The sequence below is a fragment of the Meriones unguiculatus genome, chromosome 7, assembly GCF_030254825.1.
Source record: "Meriones unguiculatus strain TT.TT164.6M chromosome 7, Bangor_MerUng_6.1, whole genome shotgun sequence".
Taxonomy (NCBI): domain Eukaryota; kingdom Metazoa; phylum Chordata; class Mammalia; order Rodentia; family Muridae; genus Meriones; species Meriones unguiculatus.
Genome location: NC_083355.1, coordinates 49,019,073 through 49,032,637, shown reverse-complemented (window position 1 = coordinate 49,032,637; position 13,565 = coordinate 49,019,073). Strand labels below are relative to the sequence as shown.

Genomic DNA, 13,565 nt, shown 5'->3' with positions numbered 1-13,565 from the left:
CTGCAAATGGAATTAATAAACTAGAGTTATTTCTAAATATTTTAAATAGTATTCTACTGTTTATAGGTATGAGCATGTACATATATTCATTAACATGTGCTTCTTGACTGATACATGTCAGTAATATGTGTAAAAATATCTCATTCTTTTCTTCTGTGTGATCAAGTTGAAAAGCATGGAAAAACCTGTGGGTAATACATTTTATTAACTTAATAACTAAGCTTGATAATGTCACAATTACCATAGGAAATATCACTGCAATTTCAAGCCAGATATAGCATCATAATCTTAGGAGCCAAGCATATACATTTTATCTGGACAATTCTTCTTCACAACATGTAGCAGTTTCCTTTTTCATGTATAGAGAGCCCTTGGTTTTAAATATTGCATAAATTTTCCCTGCTTCAGTTTGACTGATCTTTGACTATCACTCTGAATTTTTTTTTCTGTTTTTTGTTTGTTTGTTTGTTTGTTTTTTGTATTCTCAATGAAATTAAAGCACTGAAAACAATTTTGGAAATGGCCTTAATAAATTATTGGTGACTACAACACTATAAACTGGACTGAAGCAAATGTTTATCACCACTGACAAATTATACACTCTCTATTGGGCACCCACCTTTTCTTGGAAACCATGCAAAATCAGAGTTGTGTAACTGAGTTTGTATTCTGGGACTTTCACAGAATCTAAATGTTCAAAAGCTAATATTTATCATATGCTTACTTGTTTACATTGCAACTATAGGGGGCAATATGATGATTGTAGTGACCATTGCCTGTAGCCCTACACTGCAGGGCTCCTCCATGTACTTCTTCCTGGCTTTCCTGTCTTTATTGGATGCAAGCTTCTCCTCTGCCATGACACCCAAGATGATGGTGGATTCACTCTATGAGAGAAAAACTATCTCCTTTAAAGGATGCATAATACAACTTTTTGCTGAACACTTCTTTGGTCGGGCTGAGATAATTGTTCTGACATCCATGGCCTATGACCGCTATGTGGCCATTTGTAAGCCCTTACACTATTCTTCCATCATGACACGGAGGCTCTGTGGGACTCTGGTAGGTGTGGCCTGGACAGGTGGATTCTTACATTCTACTGTACAAATTATCTTCACTTTGCAGGTGCCATTTTGTGGACCCAATGTCATTGATCACTTCATATGTGACTTGTACCCTTTACTGGAGCTTGCCTGCACTGACATTCACATTTTTGGCCTTTTGGTGGTTGCCAACAGTGGATTGATCTGTATCATAATCTTTTTCTTGTTGCTTGTCTCCTACTGTTTTATCTTAGTCTCTCTGAGATCCCACAGTTCTGAAGGGCGATGGAAAGCTCTGTCTACTTGTGGGTCTCACATTGCTGTTGTGGTCCTGTTCTGCTGGGAGCCAAAGCTATCTACTGAAGCCAAAGTCAAAGCTATCTAGTGGAGCCAAAGCTATCTACTGAAGCCAAAGTCAATTAGTGAGTCGAAGCTATCTAGTGGACACAAAAGGTGTTTACTAGGCCAAAGCCAAATAGTGAGCAAAGGTCATTTAGTGGAGACCTAAAGCTATTTAGTGAAAGTTATCTAGGACCCTAACTCATGGGTGATAGACTGTGAGGACATCCATTTTTTAGAGCATCCGTGAGAAAACATCCCTATGGTATCTTGCAGGTACCCTATTTAACAAATGAAAGCACTCTTCCTGTTTACTGCAGCAGCTAATTATCTTCCCCCTTTTCCTGACTTCTCCCTCTATAAGTTGGGTAAAAATTTCTAATAAATGAAGCCTTGATCAGACAAAGAGACTTGGCTTCCTTCCTTGAACTTCTCATCCCCTCCCATTCCTTCCACCCTCCTCCCTTAGGAACCCACGTTGAAACCCTGCTGGTCGGGCACTGTTCTTTGTCCCATGCATATTTATATATGCAAGGCCTCACACTGTTTTCTCCTTTGAAAAAATGGTAGCAATATTCTACACCATGCCATCCCCTTTGCTTAATCCTATGATTTACACTTTTAGGAATAAGGATATAAACAATGCCATACATAAAGTGTGGAACCAACTGATAATAGTTTCCAAAGAAAAGTAAATATATGTTACAGTTCATCAAAATTAATATAAAGAGTTAAAAAAAAATCATAATTGTTGCAGACGACGACAACTACTACAGTATGTTTATTACCTATAATAAGTTAATGCAATTCTCTAGAACTGGCATTATTTTGGGATTTAGAGAATGTTGTTTTCCCTTTTATATTAGGCAAGTTCTCTGAATTGGAAAAAATATATGTGTAAATTAAAAAAATTATTTCAGACTTACTTAGAATATATTAAAGGAAGCTAATCAAAACCATCAGGTGAAATAGTGATTATTCATGCTTTCAAAAATTCTGAAATTCAAAATGTCATAGACATTTGTATAAAATTTTGTTCAACCTATATAAAGAGAGAGAAACATCAATTTATGATGATGACTTCAGTAACAGCCAGAGGTTGGGATAGACAGAAGAAAAATTTTCTCATAAGTACTGTTGGTCCATGTCTGTTGTGACTCCATTATTTCCCTGGAGCCCTTTGCAATTTGCTATAGATTTTGAATCACTTCTTGATATCTTGACAGTTAAAACTTGGTTGGCCCATTCCTTTCTGTATATGTTTTCTTCTTGGGTTGACTGTAACTTTATGCTAGTCATCCCTGGGAAAGAAAGTGGAAAGTGCCCATTAGTGTTTATCAATGTGTATCTCTAATGAAAAATAACCCAGAAGAATTCTAGAGACCCCTCAGAATTAACCAACCTGACAATTCATGCTCACTTCAAGAGATGGGACCAATACATGTAACCTGAGGCCAGATAATTCATGGGATATATAGAAAAACAAATGCCATTATCGGCCTACATGTTAATAGCAATAAACTGATTCTTAATGAATCAAAGATCAGTGTCTCAATTAACCCTGAACAGGAAAGCTTTTCTTACAGTAAATGGTAATTAACAGAAACACTCACAGCTAGACAAGGTACAGACTGTAACATGCTTTGGAGCACACCTCTCCCCTCAAGGTTCAGATATCTATCTGACAAAGAGACAGATCTTAACTAGAACTAATGGATGAATTTATGGAAACACAAATTTCCAGACACAAGGGGGCAGATATACATATGAATTATAATGAATCAGATTATAGAGAGCATACACAAAATCACCGCAATATAAATCCCAGCACAGAGCAGGGAAAGTGGGCACAAAGTCCCATCCCTAGCCAAGAAGCTATTTGCAAATTGTTAGCTTCTGGGAAAGGATAAATCAGTTTTCTTTAATGGAGCAATAGTAATCATATAGACCAAATGAAAGGGAAATCTCATACTCAGAAGTTAATCGACATAAAATGGGACTCCAGATATATTTTTTATATAATTTCAATTTGTTTTGGTAATTTTATCTTATTGATTTTCCTTTTTTTTCCTTGAGAGAGAAAGATAGAAGGAAGAACAGGACATTGATTGGGTAGGGAGGTGGGGAGAATCTGGGAAGAATTAAGGAAAAACCATGAGTATGATAAAAATAAGTTGCAGGAAAAAAATAACTAAAAAGAAAAGCTAGGAAAAACTTAATTTAAAAAGAAGTGCTGATGTCACATTGATCCCAATGATTGGAAAACCCATCAGGACTTAGGAGATGCAGACAGTAGAGTAGTCATAGGACTTCATCACTGCTGTTTCTATATCACTTGGCTTTGGTTTTTATTGTTGTTTAGCTATCATCATTGTTTACATCTTTTTCTACTATTATGTTTCAGTTAATTCACTTTTTTAATTAAATTTTTATTTTTTTATATTAATTACAGTTTATTCACTTTGTATCCCACCTGTAGCCCCTTCCCTTATCCCCTCCCAATGCCACCCTCTCTCCCTCTCCTCTACCCATGCCCCTTCCCCAGTTTCCTGCTAAAGGATATCCTCCTCTCCTTTCCTCTGATACTAGTCTATCAGGTCTCATCAGGACTGGCTGTACGGTCTTCCTCTGTGGCCTGGGAAGGCTGCTCCTCCATCAGGGGGAGGTTATCAAAGAGCAGGTCATTGAGTTGATGTCAGAGACAGTGGGTTACTAGGGAACCCACTTGAACACTGAGCTGCCATGGGCTACATCTGTGCAGGAGTTCTAGGTTATCTCCATGCATGGTCCTTGGGTGGAGTATCAGTCTCAGAAAACACCCCTCTTTCCAGATTTTTTGGTTCTGTTGCTCTCCTTGTGGAGCTCCTCCTTCTTGGTTACCTTCTTTAGGTTTTAGTATGTTTATCTTATATTATATGTCCAATATTCACTTATAAATGAATGTATACCATGTGTGTCTTTCCGATTCTGGGATACGTCACTCAGGATGATCTTTTCTAGTTTTCCACCATTTGCCTGCAAATTTCATGATTCCCTTGTTTTTAATTGCTGAGTAGTACTCCATTGTGTAAATGTACCACAATTTCTGTATCCATTCCTCAGTTGAGGGACATCTGGGTTATTTCCAGCTTCTAGGTATTAGAAATAAAGCTACTACAAACATGGTTGAGCAAATGTCCTTGTTGTGTACTTGAGCATCTTTTGGATATATGCCTAAGAGTGGTATAGGTGGATCTTGAGGTAGTACTATTTCTAATTGACTGAGAAAGCACCAGATTGATTTCCAAGGTTGTACAATTTGACATTCCGATCAGAAATGAAGGAGGGTTCCCCTTTCTCCACATACTCTCCAGCACATGTTCTCACTTGAGTCTTTGATCTTAGCCATTCTGATGGGTATAAGGTGAAATCTCAGGGTCTTTTTGATTTGCATTTCCCTGATAGCTAAGGATGAGAATATTTTAATATCAAGATATTTATGGAACACACAGTGCTAGCTATTATCATTTTATGTCTTCTATAGGTGAACTGGGAAAACACTAAGCTAGAAGGTATCTTTCCACTTTCAAACAGTTCCTGTGAATAGTATTTATTTTCTGTTTTAATTGCAGACCCAGATTCACAGTTATGTTCACAGGATCATCAGAGGCCTCTGAGATGCATATCCTTCTTTAGACAGATCATATATTCTACTGATATACACTAACATTTGGTTTTGGATATGGTTTTCATTCATTTTGTTTTCTTTGAAGCAAAAGAACAAGCTTTCTGGAAGCAAGTTCTATTATAAATATAAGGAGGAAATCATGAAATTTGCAGGCAAATGGTGGGATCTAGAAAAGATCATTCTGAGTGAAATATCCCAGAAGGAGAAAGACAAACATGGGATATACTCACTTATATAGACCTATAAGATATGATAAACATAATGAAATCTATACACCTAAAAAAAGATAATCAATTGAGCGGACATGGGGTAAGATGATCAATCCTCGTTTAGAAAGACAGATGGGATGTGCATTGAACGTATGACAGGAGTCTACTGAGCGCATCTGAAAGACTCTAACTAGCAGTGTTTTCAAAGCAAAGACTCATGACCAAACCTTTGGCAGAGTACAGGGAATCATAAGAAAGAAGGGGAGTTAGTCTGATGGGGAAAGGATAGGAGCTCCACAAGGACCAAATATATCTGGGCACAGGGTCTTTTCTGAGACTGACATTCAACCAAGGACCATGTATGGATATAACCTAGAACCTCCACTCAGATGTAGCCTGTGGTAGCTCAGTAACCAATTGGTTTCCCAAAGTGAGGGGAACAGGGACTATTTCTAACAGGAACTCGATGACTGGCTCTTTGGTCTCCCCACCCCCGAAGGGAGGAGCAGTCCTGTTAGGCCACAGAGGAGGGCTTTGCAGCCAGTCCTGAAGATACCTGATAAAACAGGATCAGATGAATGGGGAGGAGGTCCCCCCCATCAGTGGACTTGGAAAGGGGCACAGTGGAGATGAGGGAGGGAGGGAGGGAGGGACTGGGAGGGAATGAGGGATTGGGACACGGCTGGGATACAGAGTTAATAAAATGTAACTGATAAAAAAAAAATAAAATAAATAAAAAAAAAAGAAAAAAAAAAAACTTTGTGATTGGTTTACATTGCACATTCTGTGCATACAGTTGCCTTAGAAGTAAAACAATAAAAATTCATACTATGAAAAAAAAAAAATGTTCACCTTCCTTATAGCTCACCTTCTGAGTGGCAGCTCAGGGACTCTGAAACACCATGACTTTCAGTGTACTCAGTCTCACTCTAGTCCCACACTAATTGTTCACCAATGGTTCTTACTCCATGGTGACTGCAGCTGCTGTTGCTTGCTATCTATCCTCTTTAGTTATGTCATCATCCTACCCAAGCTTCTACTCTGCCTTGGCTGTGTGTGGATAGCTTTGACTTCTCTGAAGTACAAAGACAGAACATTCTGTATTTCGCAAATATCTGCTGAACTGTTTAGGCAATGAAATGGAGTGCGTCTAAAAGATAATGACACAAATATTAAGTTTTGAACCTTACACAAACTTTTTCACCTGATCACAGCTGAAAGTAGCAAAACAATATTTTTTTAACTCAAACAAGAATAAATTATATATGTTTAGTAATGCAATTACTGAATAAGTAATAATACAAAATAATTGTTTCATATTACTTAATTGTCAACAAACTTAAAGATATACTTTTACTAACAAAAGTATTCTACTAAAAATATTATCATGCCTATTGGGATATAGTTATCAATGTCAATAATTCAGAAACTCACACAGGTAAAAAGAACATATGATCTCAAACAAGGAATAAAATGTTGTGCTTGATTATTCCAAAATGACAGAATCAAAACTATCATTGAATCCTTTGCATATAACAGATTCTTTACCTTTTTCCAGTCTTGATTTAGAAATAGTCATAATCAATTCTAAAGAAATTTGAAAACAGAATATATACAGACAGTGTCAATCTACCTTGAGTTGGATGTCTCTTTTCCAAAAATAACCTTGCTTATAAAAATATGATCTTAATTGGTGTATGTATGCTTGTTTGTGTGTGTACACTTGAGTATGTGTATATGTTTCAAAATATTTCAGTTTTTATTTTCACGATTAGAATAAATTTAACACTCAGAAAGTTTGAGATTCAGTTAAATTAAGATTGAGAATTTACAGAACAAACTTTATTACAATTGCTGTTATTTATAGGTGTTAGGAGCTCATACTGTATAATCAGAAACACTGTCTCTAAACTGACTTAAAATTTTATGATTTATGCTGTTGATATTTTATATGAATATGCAAATATAAACTCTACCTATGATTGTATTTTCACTACATCTTTTCATAGATAAATCTGAAGATCTGCTGGATTTCTGAAGATTCATTTTGTTGTTGTTGTTTTGTTTTGCTTGTTTTGTTTTGAGACACGGTTTCTCTGTGTATCCTTGGCTGTCCTGGACTTGCTTTGTAGACCAGGCTGGCCTTGAGCTCACAGAGATCCACCTGTCTCTCCCTCCCTGAGTGCTGGGATTACAGGCATGAGCCACCATGCCCAGCTAGTGAAGTCATCTTAAGGGTTGTGTCCACCCTCTTTTCAATTCCTTTCCGGTTACTCAAACCTGCAGCTCAGCTCTAACATCAGGTTGACTGTCTCCCAGGCTCTTAAGCCCTAGCTAGTGTTTAAGTGTTTCCTTTCCCTTCAACCTGCAAAAGGCTAGTCTCCTCTAGGAGCCAGCTGGCCTTGGGCAAAGCCAGAAGCAGGGCAATGTTTTTGTCTCAGTGGTAGCAGGCCTGGCACACACTTGCAATGGATGTGAGTATGGCTTCATTCTGCCTGCTCCCCAGCCACCTGGCCCACTTCGGCCAGAAGCAATGATCCCAGCACAGACAATAAATCCACCAGAGCTGACTTAGTCATAGGATCCAAGTCCCATTGTCTGCTAGCTCAAAGAAGCCTGGGGGCACTGGAAGAGCCTTGGAGATCTATTGGCCTGAGCCCCAGCTGCCTGGCCTACCTGAGTCACAAACAGTGAGCCAGGAGAGACAGTGAATTTAACAGTGCATCCTTCCTTTCTTAGCTGCATCTTAATCTCCAGCACCCAGTCTTGACCCCTGGACATCTCTCATCTTCTTGTAGACTACTGCAGACTCCAGAGACAGGTAGATTTAGTCTGTAGTACAGGGTCCAGGAATGAACAGTAAAGGCTACTGATAACCAGATGGCTAGATGCCTACATAAGAATACAATCAACAGAAACCAGGACCACACCAGAATCCTCAAAACTCAATGGATATTCTAATGCAGCTGAAACACAAGGGAATGACCTTAAATATATGATTATACAGTTATTAGTAGCACATAAGGAGGAAGCAAACAAAAAAAAATAAGGGCCATCATGGAAAGACAGGAATCCACAATCAATCAGGTGAAGGAAATGAATGAAATCTTTCAAGACATTAAAACGTAATTGTAATCAATAAAGAAAGCACAAACTGAAAAACCCTGTAGTTGGAGAACTTAGAGATCAGGAACTACAAAGGTAAGCATCACTAACAGAATACAAGAGATGGAGGTGAGAATCTCAGGCGCTGAAGATACAATTGCAGAAATCGATACAACGCTCAAAGGAAACATAAAAACAGAAAAGTTCCCAAAACTAACATTCAAGAAATTAAGGACACAATGAAAAGACAAAACCTAAGAATAATAGGAATAGACAAAAAGATTACAGGCTGGAAGTTCCAGAAATTATTTTCAAGAAAATCATATAAAAAGATTTCCTTAACCTAAAGAAGGAGATGCTTTTAAACATACAAGAGGCCTACAGAACACCAAATAGACTAGACCAGAAAAGAAACTCCTCTCATTATTATGCATAGTCAAAACACTAATCAGGGGACTTGGAAAGGGGTAGGGAGGATATGAGGGAGGAAGGGTAGGATTGGGATGGAATGAGGGAGTGGGATACATCTGGGATACTGAGTTAATAAAATGTAACTAATAAAAAAAGATAATAATAAAAAAATAATCAAAACACTTAAACAACAATGGAAAAAGGCCAAGTAACATATAAAAGCAGACCTATCAGAATCACATCAAACTTCTCAACTGAAACTATGAAAGCCAGAAGGGCCTGGGAGATATCATGTAGACACCAAGAGACCACAGACACCAACCCAGACTATTATACCTAGCAAAAGTTAAAATCAACATAGATGGAGAACACAAAATATTTCAATATATAACTAAATTTAAACAATATATGCACAGAAGATACAAAAAGGAAAACTCCAACCCAGATAAACTATACCCCAAAAAAACCACAGGATAAAGATACTTTCACAACAACAACAACAAAAAAGGGGGGGTTGTATAACATAGAAAGGATAAGAGCTCCACAAGGACCAAATATATCTGGGCACAGGGGTTGTTTCTGAGACTGACATTCCACCAAGGACCATGTATGGATATAACCTAGAACCTCTGCTCGGATGAAGCCCTTGGTAGCTCAGTAACCAATTGGTTTCCCATAGTAAGGGGAACAGAGACTATTTCTGATAGGAACTCAAGGCAGGATCTTTGACCTCCCTACCCCCCAAGGGAGGAGCTGTCTTGCTAGGCCACAGAGGAGGACTTTGCAGCCAGTCCTGAAGATACCTGATAAAACAGGGTCAGATGAAAGGGGAGAAGGTCCTTCCCAATCAGTACACTTGGATAGGGGCAGGGAAGAGATGAGGGATGGAGGAAGGGTTTGGGAGAGAATGAGGGAGTGGGATACAGTTGGGATACAGAGTTAATAAAATGTAACTAATAATAAAAAATAAAAATAATTCAAGAGAAAAACAAGGCTGTGATGTTAGATTTCAAACCCAGGTAGCCTAAATTTAACCTTGTTAATATTCAGGCAATTCCACTGGCCTGCTCTCAGGGACCTAGCTATTGCTTACATCATCACCTGCTGCCACCAGGCACTCCAGATGTGTGCTGTGGGATAAAGGGACCCACCAAGTACCCCAAATATCTATCTCTCCCCCACATTCCTCCTTCTCTTCCTTCTTCCTCTCTCTCTTTCTCTTTATCTCCCTCTCTCTCTGCTCCCCCATGGGTCTCCCTGTTTGCATGGTGATTTTCCTGGCCCCATTCACTGAAACCAGTGAACCCACCCAAGAGCTGCCCCAAATAAATCTGATTTTTACTTTTAAAAAAAAGGAAACAAAAAGAAGCACACAATGCCCAATCACAACCAACTCCATAATACGAGGAACTCACTAATATCTATTAACATCAATGACTCAACTCTCCAATATAATGATACAGACTAACAGAATGGTCTCAGAAACAGTATACAACATTCTGCGGCATTCGAAAAACATACCTCTGCAACAAAGATAGATACTGCCTCAGAATTAAACTGTGGAAAAAAGTTTTCTAAGCAAATGGGCAAAAGGAGGAAGGTGGAGTAGTCATCCTAATATCTAATAAAATAGATTTTAACCAAAATTAATCAAAAAAGATGGGGAGGGACACTTCATTCTCATCAAAGAAAAAAAATCCACCAAGAGGGCATGAGAATTCTGAACATCTATGACCCAAATATAAGGGCCCCTGCATTTGTAAAAGATATCTTATTAAAGCTTAAATCACACATCAATCCCAACACCTTAACAGTGGGAGACTTCAACATCTTACTCTCACCAAGAAACAGATCATTGATACAGAAGCTAAATATAAATAATGACACTAACAGAGATACTAAATCAAACGGACATAATAGATTCTACAGAATTTTTTACCCAAACACAAAAGAGTATATCTTCTTCTCAACATCCCATGGAACCTTCTCATAGGCTGAGACTCATAGCCAAACTTTGGGCAGAGTGCAGGAAATCTTATGATAGAAGGGGGAGATAGAAAGACCTGGAGGGGACAGGGGCTCCACAAGGAGAGCAACAGAACCAAAAAATCTGGGCTCAGGGGTCTTTTTGTGAGACTGATACTCCAACCAAGGACCATGCATGGAGATAACCTAAGACCCCTGCACAGATGTAGCCCATGGCAGTTCAGTGTCCAGGGAAGTTCCCCAGTAATAGGATCAGGGACCATCTTTGACATGAACTCATGGACTGGCTCTTTGGTCACCTCCACCTGAGGGGGGGAGCAGCCTTACCAGTCCACAGAGGAAGACAATGAAACCAATCCTGATGAATTCTTATAGACTAGGTTCAGATGGAAGGGGAGGAGGATCTCTCCTATCAGTGGACTAGGGGAGGGGCATAGGAGAAGAAAAGGGAGGGAAGGCTGGATTGGGATGGGGCTACAGCTGGGCTACAAAGTGAATAAACTGTAATTAATAAAAGTAAAATAAAAATTTTCAAAATTGAGTATATAGTTGGACACAAAGTAAGCCTCAACAGATTACAAGAAGACTGAAAGAATCCCTGGTATCAGACCACCATGGTCTAAAACTGGACTTCAACAATAACAGAAATAGCAAAAAGCCTATACACACACATGGAAACTGAATAACTCACTGAATGAGAGCTGTGTCAGGGAAGGAATGAAGAAATTAAAGTCTTCCTAGAATTCAATGAAAGTGAAGGTTTAGCTTACCCAAACTTTTGGGACACAATGAAAGCATTGTCTTCATTAAAAAAAAAAAAAATGAGGTGTCTCAATCAAGCAACTTAATGGCACACCTGAAACTACTAGGGGGAAAAAAGAAGCAGATACACCCAAGAGGAGAAGAAGGCTGGGAATAATCAAACTCAGGGCTAAAATCAATATATTAGAAACAAAGAGAACAGTTCAAACAATCAACAAAGCCAAGAGATGATTCTTTGAGAAAATCAACAAGATAGACAAACTTTTTTTTTCCAGAAGAGAAAACATTGATTTTATTTTTCTACAATCCCAATAAGCAAAATGATTCATAAAATATCTAAAAGATGGGCACCAAAGCCAATACACACTAACCCATCCAGAAGACATTTTGTGAGGTTTTATAAAAGAAAAAAAATTCTATCTTGCTTCAGAAGTATAGGTTGTTATTATCGGGACTATTAAGGGCCACTGATGAAATAACACTCAGTTTGCCCGAAAGGAAGACACTAGGACTTTGGGGTCAGTAGGAGTGGAGTGCAGAGCACAAGGAGAAATTAGCCTGCAGAGTCAAGGAGGGCTGTGCATTGACCAGGACCTGAGGTGGCTGGGACCGATTGCAAGAAAAGGGTTTCTGTTGAAGAATGAAAAAAAGCTAAGAGATAGGGGAAAAATTTAGTAAGAGTATAAGAGAGCTAAAGTTAAAGGGGGGGGGGGGGGCAGAGCCAAGATGGTGACTAACACACAGCTTCTGAGCTGTGGAAGAGCTGAACGTCTGAGTTGGTGAGTGGAAGGACCTCTGAACCCAGGAAAACAACAGTGAGGCTTTCTAAACAAGGATAATCTCATGAGGTGAAAACTTTGGTCTCAGGTCACCTGGGGACTTTTTTGGGGAAAGAGAGAAATAATCCTTTGATCTCCCAGCACTCCCCTTTCCCAGACCTCCCTCCTCGGCACAGAGGACTCATCCAGATTCTCAATGCAGACCTAACCCTGCCTGGGGTCTGCAGCGGCTGAGGCGGAGCTCCTAGCCCTTTAGCAGCAACTGCCAGCAGTACCGCGCGGCAGCACCATCCACCCAGACCCCGAGTCTGCTAGCCACAATACTGGCTCCGCAGGATCCCAATCACAGACAGTACGGCCTGCCCAAACCCACAGTGACAGAGACTATGCTGTATACTCACCAAACCAGACGGAAACACCATATAAGCTATGCACACCAGGTGCTGGGCCTCCCAAGCTTAGAGAACATAGTGGAGAGCACCCAGGACTTCCCAGAAGGCATCTGGATTGGCAACCCAGTCTCCAGATACAGTGGGACTTCCTAACCTGGCAGCGGAGCAGCACTGAGCTGGCAGGGCACATCAGCCCTTCAGCTTAAGACCAACCAGAGCCAAACCAGAGAACAGAGAGCCTGGTTACCCCGATCACTGCTGATGTGACCACCTTGAGAGTGAGTACGCCCTTGCATGTCTGCAGAGCCCCAGATCCACGCCCCGTCTAAAATAGAAGCTAGGCATCAGTCCCCTCCCACCCACATACACACTGTGGAAAACAGAGGGTCATTTAGGACATCGAGGCCCATGCACTGAGGGCCCAGACCCACAGCACCATCATACCAGAGTCCCAGGTCTGCTAGCCAACATACTGGCCCCTCAGGGATGCTCAGACAATGACTGCACGGCCCTTCCTATTCCTCAGTGACAGATATTACACTATATACGCACCAAAGCCAAGCAGACTCACCATACAAGCTAAGCACACCAGGCCCTGGGCCTCCCAGGCTTGGAGAGTACAGTGGAGGGCCCCCAGCTCTTACGAGAAAACAACGGGACTGGCATCCCAGTCTCCAGCTGCAGTGGGACCTCCTATCGTGGCAGTGGCAGCAGCACTGAGCTGACAGAGCACATCAAACAAGCAGGGCCAAACCAGAGAGCAGAGAGCCCAGTTACCCCATCCCTGCCAAGTGACCTGCCTGAGAGTGAGTGCACGCTTGAGAATCTGCAGAGCCCCAGATCTAGGATTCTTCTTAAACAGAAGCCAGACA

The 13,565-nt window shown here is 40.1% G+C and overlaps 1 pseudogene; it reads left to right on the top strand.

The window, feature by feature from the left end:
- Positions 1-634: 634 nt before the first annotated feature.
- Positions 635-2,077, top strand: LOC110565933 (olfactory receptor 4C15-like; annotated as a pseudogene).
- Positions 2,078-13,565: the final 11,488 nt, after the last annotated feature.